This window comes from Corvus moneduloides, chromosome 1 (assembly GCF_009650955.1).
Source record: "Corvus moneduloides isolate bCorMon1 chromosome 1, bCorMon1.pri, whole genome shotgun sequence".
NCBI lineage: Eukaryota > Metazoa > Chordata > Aves > Passeriformes > Corvidae > Corvus > Corvus moneduloides.
In genome coordinates this window covers 120,371,846-120,384,426 of record NC_045476.1, presented here as the reverse complement: position 1 = coordinate 120,384,426, position 12,581 = coordinate 120,371,846, and positions in this window count along the sequence as shown.

The following is a 12,581-nucleotide window of genomic DNA, read 5'->3' as shown; positions in this document are numbered from 1 at the left end:
TGTTAACAAGAACATTTTTCTCACTAAGATCCAAGTAAAATTATTCATAAAATGAATCAGGTTTGCCAGTAACTGCATGGACTATGAAAGTGGATTAAATTATTTTGTACTTAATGATGCACTGATGCTGTGAAAAGGTTTCCTATCAGGCTTTATTCATAAAAAGTTGAAAAGTCACCTGGTAGTGCTCCTCCTGTCAAAAACACAAGTAGAATGAAGACAGGTATTCAGTAAAGAGACCTCCCATTAACAACAGCAGTTTTGAGATAGGGACGATACTCCCCAAAGTATTCCTCACTATCTCAGTGATACCGTGCATGCTTTATCTTCCTCCTCTGAAAAAACCACAGAAGAACAGACCTGAACAAGAACATACACTGAGAGATTTCACAGTGAGAGGTCACAATCTTATAGCTATAAACCTAACCAATTAGCTGTGTCTGTTTTGGTCTGTTCAGGCAAACCTAATTAACAGCTTCAAGCAGCATTTTGCAAAATTCCAGACCTAATCTTAAAATACATAAATCACATGGGAATACTGCACTTAGCCCCTGATCTGCTCTGTTAATTTCTGCAGAGACCTTTTATGCAGCTCTACTCAGCTTCATTCAAGTCTACAAAACTCTAATAAAAAAGGTGACATTTTCTGTGGTACATGTCACCCCCGGCAAACTGTGAGCTTGCCTTGAGTAGCCTTAAGGAGATGTACTCTGAGCCCAGCGAATGGGCAGGAAAGGCAACCACTCCGACCATACCTGCAGTGCCAGGCAATGGAAATTCAGAGCCCTCGTTTTAAAAAGAAAGACAGGACCACTCAAAGCTTTGCACAAGTCTGGAAAAATTACCTTGGAACAAGGGAAAACAAGAGGAGATAAAAAGTGATTCATTTTCTATGCCAATATCCTGGCTGTGAAGTAAAGCGAGCAAAATTTCCGGAATTTCTGCAAACAAAAGTATTCTTATGCAAAACAGTCGGTAGCAAGGGTGAAGAAATAATGTCCAACAGAAAAGAAAATAGAAGGGGAAAGGGAAAGGGAAAGAGAAAGGGAAAGGGAAAGGGAGAGGGAAAGGGAAAGGGAGCAGAAATATGGAGAGAAAATACCGCAGTGAAATTCATTGTGGAAAAACGCTCTTAATAAAACTGCATTGCAACTAATATATAACTAATAGGAAATAAAAGGGTGCTGTATGAGAAAGAGCAAATGCTCACAATACTGAAGAGGGAGCCACAAATGAACTATGAACTGATGGGACATTAAAGGCATCTGGCCTGCAGTACGCAAGAATAGTTTCAGCAGCCTGGCCCTGCTGCTAAGACCTATCTTAGCAATATCTCAAATCCATGCCATGGGCAACTTTAGTGATCACCAACCCTGCACAATAATTTGGACTCATAGGAAGGAAATGCAGACACAGGGGCCAAAAGGGCCCTGCATATCCTCTTGATCTGGCCTCCATCTATGCCAGTAGCTTACTTTTCAGAGAAACGGCCTTACGGAATGCAGATGGAGACACAGGTCTGCTTCCTCTTGAGGTGCTCTGTAAACTCTTCTGGCTTGCAATGCTGCGGTCACCCAACTGGAGATCTCCCTAGTGGTGCTTGCAGCTTTATTTTCCATGCCACACACTGGATGGACCTCATTTTCAACATTTACTGTGGATCTCTTCTTTATTTTCTTTGGTCTTCCATCTCTGTTGCCACCAACATACAAACAATTTAAGAAGAATTCTTTCTGGCTGAGGGAAGCAACATCACAAAGCAGGGAATAATAGATACAAAATGAACTTCTGTGGCTGAGAAGGTGTCTCGGTTTTGGAGACAAAACTTCAGGAGGAAACACTCTGGAGTCAGTGTCTCCTCCGAAGGGAAAATGGCCTCCCCTTTTCCTCCACCAATAAGACAAGTGGGTCACAGCAAGTGAGAGTGGAAAAAAAAAAAACCAACTGTTTATTAACACACAAACAAAACAGGGTAGAACAGGATAAAAAAACCCTCAAAATACAACAAATTCCCGGAGAGGGAACAGACATGCAGGTTCAGACCAACCAGGGCCACCCCACGGGCCTGCCAGGGCTGTCCCCGCAGGCTCCGCGGATCAGCGAGGAGGGAAGTGAGACAGTGAGGCAAGCGGAAGGAAAGGGAAAAAAGAACAAGAAAAAAAACCCCAACAGAACCTTTTCCCAGCTAGCTGGAACACAAAGGAAACCCAGAAAAACCAGCACAGAGCTCCCGGTGCCCTCCCTCCCGAGCCCTGCCCAGACCCCCAGAGCCCCGAGCCGCTGGGCTGAGCCGTTCAACTGCCCCGCACTGGGTCCCGTGGCCCCGCCCCCGGGTCCATCTTAAAGGCACGGAGTCCTTGGGCATCGAGCAGCAGGTTAAGGAATAAAGCGGCTTCATAACGTCACCCCAGGACAGAAGGGTTCCATGTTGGGCAGACATAATAACAGCAGCAAGCAAATACAAAATCAATTAACCCGTACCAAAAAAATTACTGGGGACTACATGGGAAACAAGTTGCAGAGGTACAAAGCTCAGTCTGCCCTAAGAAGGCCAGAAAGGCTGTTGACAAGTAAGTTTATCATTCTGTGTCCTGCCAACCTCCTATTACAGCATCCAGCAACCATCAGCCCACCCAAGTCCTACTGTCAAAGGAGCTGTATGTTCTCGCTGACAAATGTAAAGAGTCGTGGAAAAATACGTCCAAACCCCAAAGCCTCACACACAGCACCTTACAGTTTTTAACTGTTATAAAACCACCCTGAGTAATTTCCAAAATCACAGCCAGACCCTAATGAATAACTTTTCATAACAATGTTGTGGATGTTTCTGTTAACATGTTGAGTTTATAATTTTTAATTTCTTTGTTTGGAGCTGCTCTGTGCTAGTAGACATTATGTTCCTTTCAGGAGACAGCAGACAACAATGTGGCTGTACTCAGGGGGCATCTTCGGGAAGGACGAGGAAATTGTGCTTTTCCAAGAGCAGTTGAGCAACTTTTTGGGGAAAAAGTTTCTGGAGTACAGAACAAATCTTGACAGAGTGGTGAAACACACAAGGTGTAGGGGGCTTCAGAAGAAGCAGAAGGGAGAGCTCTGAGAGGCAGAGAAGACATCACAACCAAGAGCCCAAGTTGATGCAAATACTTCTCTCAAGATGCTGAGAGGGCATTGTGGAGACTTCCTCACAGTGCAGGAAGCCACTGAAAATTGTGGGCTGAGAAAAAGACCAGAACATAAGGACACATTGCTTAATAGAGGGGAAGGTAGAAATGGGTTAAAAGCCTTACATTTCCATTGTCCCCAGGTTTCTTCCTTTAAAAAAAAAAAAGAATGTTCTGGCTTATCTTCTAATGAAATCATGGGGTTTTGGCAGCATATATGCTAAAACTTGAATGATAGAGAGGATTAGCATGATGCCTGCACAAGTCAGTTTGGGGATGAAAAGAAGTCTCCACAGCAGAGCAAAGATACTGATATACTGGAGCAAATCCAGCAGCAGGCCACCAGACTGGTCAGGGCGCTGGAGCACAGGCATATGAGAAGATGCCTAGAGGGATAAGTCCATTCAGCTTAGAGAAGAGGAGAGTCAGAGAAGACCTGACTGCTGAAACTACCTGGCCTTGGGCTACAGATAAGACAGAGCCGGATTCTCTTGCATGTGTCCAGTGATAGGCAATGGAGCATGGGAAACTTTAATTAAGTATAAGAAAAATGTTTTACCATAAAGATGGTCAAATACTGGAGTTGGGGATGTGGGCTTTCCATCTTTGAGGGTATAAAGGGCTTGACTAGGCATGGCCTTGAGCTAGCTGATCTAGCTGGACCTCCATGGAGCAGGGGGATGGACTAGATGACCCCCCAGAGGACCCTTCTAATGTAAACTGTTCTGTGATTCTGTGAAACTCAGCTTTCTAGGTTCAAAGAGCTGATGTTTTCGGATGTTCTTCACCTTAAAGACAAGATGTAAGAAAGATCCCTACCAGAGATACAACCTGCCTAGGCTAATTAAAAAATGTCATGTCATTTTTGAGAACAGTGTTTATATTCTATGCTGTGGTTGTAATATTAGAAAAGCAATACTTCTTGTTTGTATGTCCTGCAAGACGCCGCTGTCTTGGGCACTTGATTCTGTCTGTTTTACCTTTGTGCCTTGCTCTCAGCCCTTAACTTGCACCAACACTTATCCCTATCCTATTGCTTACCCCTTAAGGATTGAAAAGGTCTCTAAAGGTTTCTTATATATATAGTAGTCTGTATAATTGTAGGATAATGAAGGTCCAGATACACATAATTTGTGTCCTCCTCCTTTTGTTTTTTTCTCAAAGGAAATATGTATCCTCATCCAGTGTTTAGCCCTGTCTTCCAAATTACAAATGATAGTTACAAAAGGGTTAGGTTTTTTACCTGCATATATGCACATGCACATGTTCACATCTATACACATGCACACATACCAGACATATCAAGTCTTGTTTATTTATTTTTTTACATCTCATGCTTACACAGAAAGCATGTGCATTGTAGTGACTCAGCAGTGGTCCCATCCTTTGCTGTGCTGGCCCAGTGTGTCTTAGGAAGGCTTCCAGGATGCGTTCTCAATGAGAGAGAGAGAACTTCTGTCTACAGGACTAGAGTGCCTCCTCCACAGGGGCAGTCCTTACAGTCCTCCCTGTTGCATGGGTGGCTTTGCTCTGTATACCAGGGACTGCCCTATCACACTAGAAACACTTCTGTGTGGCAAAACTGCCAAAATGTGAGAGGACGTGGGAGTCACACAGCTTGCCATGCCCTCTCTTAGTGCTAGCATTTGGGTTCACTTTGCAAGAAAGAGATTAATACTGAGAAGGAAAGTCAGGATCTCGAAGTTCTTTTAGCTCTGCCGCAGACTCACTTTCCAATCCTCAGCAGGCTACTTCCTATCCCCACCTCAGCTCCAGCTGAGATAAGAGAGGCAATTATAGCAACATCACAGCAGAAGTTGTGGGACTTCAGATCTACAGAGCTCTTTGCAAATATAAACTGCACAAAAATACAAATTTGTTTCTGTAATCCTTCAAAACAAAATATGCAGGAGCTGGTAATTCCTCATAATTTCTCAGCTGTTGTGGAGTAAGGAGTAGCCTCAGTGGCAGAATGTTAAGTCTATGATCTATGATCTCAGACAAACAAAATTCACCAGTTTAATGAGATACTTCAAGTTAGTGAACCATTTCATTGCTTTGGCTCCTCAGAAGTGTCTAGGCATTGATTACAATCACGTAGTGTAAATAATTCTGGTCTGTTCAGTACCTCAAGTAAGCAGCAGTAACTCCTCGTGTGTTTGAACTCTGGTGCTGGCATTCCCATGCCATACCGTGTTAGACATTCAGACAACTGTGCTGATCACATATTTCCTCTTACTTTAATAGGCCTTTCAGGAATGAACAAGCATTCCCTTGTATACTACTATGGTTCCCATCACTTGATGGTCACACTTAATTAAGCACTATTTTAGTAGAGAGCTGGTTACACTTCATTTCATTAAGTGATTTCATGATCACCAGAGGTACACTGACAGCTCTGTTAGCTGAAGCTATGTGAAAAGGGGCAGCAGAGACAACAGTAACATTCTGCAGCACTTCCTCATCAGTGATTTTCCAGTCGCTACTCTTGCAGAGCACAGCTACATTTCCATTAGCCTTTAGATTTTTGGCTCAAGGCTATCCGAGCCTTGAGGTATGATAGACCATATCGTATTACAAGTACCTTTAGCAATGTTGGTCCCTGAATCCTTAAAGTCATCATTTTTATATAAAGTAGATACAAAGAATTTCTTCATCTCTCTTCCCTCCTTTAGGTTTTTCGGTTCATAGTCAGCAAATACTTATGATTAAAGGACAAAATCCCATTTAAAAAATGTAAGAAGGAATCAATTGTGAAACAATGTTGGAAAATTCTCCAGTGTGATAAATCAGACAGTTTAAAAACACTGGGCAATTAATTCTAAAGTATGTAAGTATCACATGACAGGAAAAACACAACCAATGTTACATAATGGACATTGCAGGATACCTGTAAAACCATACACTAAAGCTGAGGGCAAAAAAAAGACTTCTCAAAACAGTTTATGTTCACTCATAGGGATACGTAATGCATAGATGGTTTAGTGTTTCTAATGTGAAGGCAATTTTCCTAATTGAATTGGGAATTTTAAACAACTGTACTTCAATCCTAGATCTAAAGTTCAGTCCACCTGTGCTTTAAGATATGTTTCACTTTAAGAGGGAAAGAAGTGTTAGGAAAACATCATCACTCTCCAGAGTGAGGTGAAAGACGTATAGATATGTAGTAAAAGCCAAAAATAGTGCCAAAGACTTGAATTTTGTTGTGAAGCCCTTTGTTACTGAGGTTTGTGTTAAAAAATTGTGAAAATTGATAAACTGTATCTTATATAAAAATAGCATCTTTATCTAGCCTTTAGTTCAAATTATATGAAGAAATAGCAGAACATTTACCGTACACTAAAGCAGACGAGAAGAAAAACAAAAGTATCTTGTGCCTAAGAGTCAAATGATACAAGTACTTGTTGCTGTCATTCCCTAGAGACCTGTTCTATATAAAGATCATGAGCATGACATATTAATGAAAAGGTTCCTACCAATTTCACCTCTTTTCACTTTCCTGTTACGTATTAGGCTATTATCATTTGTGATGAGATGAGTTTGTCACTGGAGTCCAGAATATAAAGGAGCCACTCCTTTCAGTCCTGGCAGGGATTCTCTTTTGTGTGTCTTCACAAACACACATATACTACAAAAAAAAACCAAAACAAAACAAACAAGTGAACAAGCAAAAACCTCTCATCTAGGAATGAACCTATATATATAATAATGTATGGAAAAATGCAGCATGCATGCCCCACCCAGTTCACAGCACAATTATAAGAAGTTCCATGTAAATTGTGTGAAATTTGCTTAGAAATTACACTTGTACTAAAAGGGGGGGAAGGCAACCTCATGTTGACTGGACAGCCCAAAATACTCTTATAAATAGTTTATATTCCTATAATATCTTGCACACATATACTCTTCACAGTGCCTATGGTGGATTCATATCACTGTTGCGGATTTAAAGGCAGAGTAAATGACATGCCAAGCATTTAAGTGACTAGTTCAAAGTTGTGTAACGAGTTACTGTTATCCTGGTTGTCTCATGCTCTCATACACTGCAAACTACACCCCAACTACAATTTGTACTGAGTAATTTAGCCACAGACACAGTAAGCAAAAAAAAAAATTACATTACTCTTAGGAAGGTGATACTTTGTGTACTCAATAAATCAAGGAAAAGGAAATCAGCAATGGGCTTTGAACCAAAAATGCAAATTCATGGCAAGGTTACTCAGATTTCACAATCCCAGAGTCACACAGAATAAGCTGAGTTGGAAAGAACCCACAAGGATCATCAAGTCCAACTCCCAGCCCTGCGCAGCACCATCCCCAAGGGTCACACCATGTTCCCAAGAGTAGATTTGGTTATCAAGAGAAGAGATTCTCACTGCCTTAAGAGGAAATCACTAGGGGTTTCTAGCTAGTTCTGCTATCACACGAACCCTAATTCCTTGAAGAAGAGTTTGGCATTTTCCAGGTAGGTGAGGCATAGCTCAGTAGTGACAATGCTAGTGTACAATGTAGCAAAGATTATGAACTGTAACAGGATCTAAATAAACATCTATATCCATATCTCTTGGATGGATGATTTGCAAAGCATTTCTCATCCTGCATATGACATATTTTAAATGACCATTTAAAGAGCCTACCTCATGTACCTCTGGGCATTTTTGGGCTGCCAGTTATATGCATTGACTGGACACTTCAGCTTTAAAGTCTGTGCATTCTCTGTGGTGCTACAAAAACAACATTAATAATAAAGACAAATTCCTAAAAGGAAAACTAGAGAACATCCAACAAATATTTGATTTATAGGAGAGTCAGAGCTGCATGATTCAAATACCAGAAATTCACTTTCAGGAATTTTGGCAAATTTTTATAACTAATAAATTATTACTAGTTCTCCTTGGTATTCATTATAACATTAATAGTGGTGGATTCATTCATACATGTTTGATTTTAATGTCCAAATCTGTGGGAATCCCTCTGGTATTTAACAGAACAAAATTAAAGATCAAAATCATAGGAGGAAATCTAAAACATTTTCCTTTTTAATAGGCAGATACTCAGAGGCTGAAGATTTAGTCTTCACTGAAAGGCTTTGCCAACATAGCTGCTGCTGATGGTTATGATATTTTTTCTTTGAGAGGAATAGACACAGCATGACAAAAGCATTCTTGACATCTGTCTTTCACATGTTTTTTTAATATGTCTCCCATAAACACATGAATTCTCGTTTTGTCTCACAAGCATTTAAATTAATGAATTTTGCAATCACCAAGCAGCTGAAGGGACACAGTTCTGGGGTTACAACCCCTCATGTCAAGATACTACACCTTTTAAGCATCTCTTCTCTGGAAGGAATCGAGTGGAAAAGCTCTGATTACGTGTTCCTGAAGAAGAACATGGCCTCCAAAAGAAATGACAGAGCCTAAGAATGCATGCATAGCCTTGAATCTAGGGGCTGCTCACTGGCATCAGGGCTCTGTAGTGCCATCTGGAACCTGAGCCTCTCCTCCAGGGGGAAAGGCATCAAGTTCTTCCTGCTGATCACCCCAAACACTTGGTTCTGCTTCTGCAGGATCCAATAAGAATATAGATTCTTCTCTCCCTGCTCACCATCCTCAGTTATACCTAAAACATCAGGAAATACCATAGTTAAAGAACAACTTTATTTTTTGGTAAACCATCAGGTTCAATCTAAATAAACTATTATGACTGGAATGTACTCAAATTTCACAGACTGGAAAAGCAAAGCTGAGGTCCACTTTCTAAGTCTAAGACTTTTCTAGTCTAAGAGTCTACTTGAAAATAGTCAGTGACCCCAATGTTTATTAAGTTTTAATTTTTTTTTTATTGCTGCTATCTCATTACACAACCATTTATGACATTCTATAATATTTTGTAGCACATGCTTATAAAAATCAATTCACATAGAAACATAGGCTGCATGGAAGAGGAACAATCACGTGGGTGTGAGAAGAGGGCTTACCAGTACTAAACTCTGGTCACTGAAAACTATGAGGGTTTTAATGGTTTCTTGATAGGAACAGAGCTAAAGATCATTTTATTGTCAGCCAAGCTGGTTTTTATAGAGCATGTAATGTTCACTAAGACTTTATTTTTCCCATAATTCCACAGTTTTATTCCTGTGACTTGGACAGTTCTGTCAAACAAGATGTATTAGGCTTTCCAACTGTATGCTTCCCCAGACAAAGGAAGATTGAAACAAAGACATGATAAAATAATATAAATAAATGCACAGCATAGAAGGACACATCTCTTCTCCCTCTCTCATTTACATAACAGACAAAGCATTCAAAGACATAAGGAGGAAAACAAATTAAAGAGGTTTCCTCTTTCTATACCACATGTAGTTTTGCTGTGGAACTCACCACCACAGGAAATCATTGCACCCAGGAAATTCACAATGGATATTCATATGGATATCACAAACAGAGCTTTCATGAGTGGTAATAACAAGCTGTTGAAAGGGGTACTAAACTTTGTGCTTCAGGGATCCCATCAGGTACCAATATGAAATGTAATTGAGTTCCATAGGTTTCCCATAATAAAAAAGTTGTACGGCCCAGTGGCACAAGCACTAGACTGGACCTTAACTTGAGCTAATTTCTGCTGCCACATATGACCATCTCTTGAACTTTGGAACGCCATGTGTCCTCTCTCCACCTCAGTTTCCCCACTTATTAGAAGCAAACTCTTAAACCAAACTAAATGATGCATATTAGGATCATTATGTCATTTGTAAATTTTCTCTCCTTCTAGCTATTCTCAAAGCAAGGGATTTAGACCAGATGGATCTCAAATGAAGTCTCATCATCTTTACACATGAATAAACGGGAACAGATTTTATATCTTTTTAAAGAAAACCCAACTGAATTAGGCCTCTGACCTGGATTTCTCAGTGTCCCCATCTTGGTTTCAATGACTGGAAATTCACTGGGGCAGAAACTGCATATATTTTGTTTATAATATATTTATTTTAGGCCTTACTCTGTATACCAAACTTATTATTGCTTTTGGACCCAGTATTTTAGTACAGTATTTAGGAAATAAATGTGGCAATGTCACAGCAGGGATTAAAAAAAAAGGAAAGGGAAAAGAAATATAGTTTTATTTATAAATTGATGTATAGGCACTGTACTGTAATGGAGTCTAAATCTCAAAAGTGTTGCTTTATATTTGCTTTATAGAACTATAAGAGCCAAATAATGACATTTAAATGATCTATTCCATTAACATTGTATCATTTTGTCAATCTGGAATGTATTTTAATCAAAAGCCCCCTTGAAATGGTCTCCTTTGTTGTATTTTCTTTTTGGCTCATTTTATCAACATCTGTTATGTTTATACAATATGAATTAAAACTTCGGAATGCTGTTTGTACTCAGCTACTTTTGTTGAGAATGTAACATCCCAGGATTGGCAGTGTTTATGTAAATCAGTGCGGCTGACACAGCCATCATAAACAAATGAGAAAATATAACAAACACATTGTTCATGGAGGAAATGTTTGTTTTTAGAGTTGGCTTCAGTCTTACCAGATTGATGAAGAGTTGCTGATACCGGGGGTCTGTAGTGTAGCGATTCAGCAGCATGGTTGGGTGCAACAGATTGGGCAGCTTCTCCACTGTTATCTGGAACAAGCAAGAACTCATTTCTCTTTCCTTCTGTGCAGTACATTAGAACCCAAGGTTCAGAAGATTCCCAGTTTGACTCCTAACAAAAAGACTCCTAGCAGAGCTACACCAGCAGAACTTGTCCAAACTTTATAAATTCTTTTGCCAATAAGACTTAAATTAGCAACTGAAATTAAAACATTCTTTAGCTACAAATTTTTGTTTTCCTTTACTGTAACTGTATCTCTGTTAAGACAATGTAATTTGTATTGGCTTAGGGGTGAGGATTTTCATGCTGTTAAAATTCACACACTAAGTGGTAATTATGTGATAGCATAGTGCAGAAAAATGCAGCAAAACCGGTATCAGCCATCAGCTGAGCTTCAACCATTTTCCGTGGGAATACCTATTTGTGTATTGGCACCTCATCATACATAATTGCACTGCTCTTTCTCAACATTGTTTTGCCAGCCACATTCCCAGGTGTAGACCAAGTTCAAGTTATATATGATGACTTTCCAGTTGGGCCTGTATAAATTCCTAAAACTACATTACTAGTCTTGCCTTAGTAACTCACAGTTTTCTTCCACTACACTTAATGTTTACTATTCCTAAAAATCCTTTAGTCATCTATCAAAAGGAAGAATGCTACATGCTTTTCAAGTTTGAAAGCTTTTATAAACACTCATCATTCAGAGAGCTGCTATCCCATACTGAATTAAATATTTTAACAATTCTGCTATCCGTATAGAAGTTGAGAAAGAGAGTACTGGAATGGCCTATCTGAGCAAAGAAATTCTTTACCAGCAGTCTTGCACGACTTCCAAACTCTGAGTGGCATTATAGGTTATGAGAGCTGTCCCTGTAAGATCTCTGGTCATCCTTAAATTTAAATTGCACCTGATCACTTCTTTACCTCAACCACATATATCACATAATCTCTTCATTGAGTACATAATCTATTCATGGAGTACTCGTCCTAAATCACCCAAATATGCATGCTTATTAAACAAGGCAAGAACTGAAAGAAAAGAGGTTACCTTCTCATAGGCGAGGGGAAGAGAGGGGGGATAAAGACTCATCATTTGTCTCTGGTTCAGAGATGTGCTCATTCTCCAGCACCATGCAAAACCCTAACTCCAAGTTAGAGCAGACAATTACATTCATTATAATGGGCAAATTTTAAACAGCAAGTACACCATGTTTTAGCATCAGAGATATGATGACATCACAAGTGTGTAGTTTTGGGTTCTTGATATAAGAACAGCAAACTATTAGAGTGTGTCCAGAGGAGAGCAACCAATACTGTAAAAGGCCTCAAGGACAAGACGTAGGAGCAGTGGCTTAGGCTGCTTGTTTTGTTCAGCTTGGAGAAGGCTGAGGGGTGGACTCATCTTAGTCTACAACTTCCCCAAGGACAGCCGTGGAGCAGGAGGTGCACCCAACAAGTCAATACCTGTAGTAAGCAAATACGATTATCTGGATACAAGTAGGTAGACTGTTGTTGCTTTCCTCATTCTTCTTAAGTAACATCTTCATTAAAACAAGATCTACCAAAAAATTATGTCCTATTTTAAATCATCAGTGAAACCTTCTCTCACAGTACTGCACTCAAGTTCGTTAAGACATCTAATATTATCGTTGATTTAGTAATGTTAAAATGGATATTTTTATAAATTATTATATAACTTCAAACCTTTCTTTAGAGTTCTACCTTTCTGCATTACACATATGAAGAATTGACAAGCAATATGCTTTAAATTGTCATTTTTATTTTAGTATTTGTTTGCTA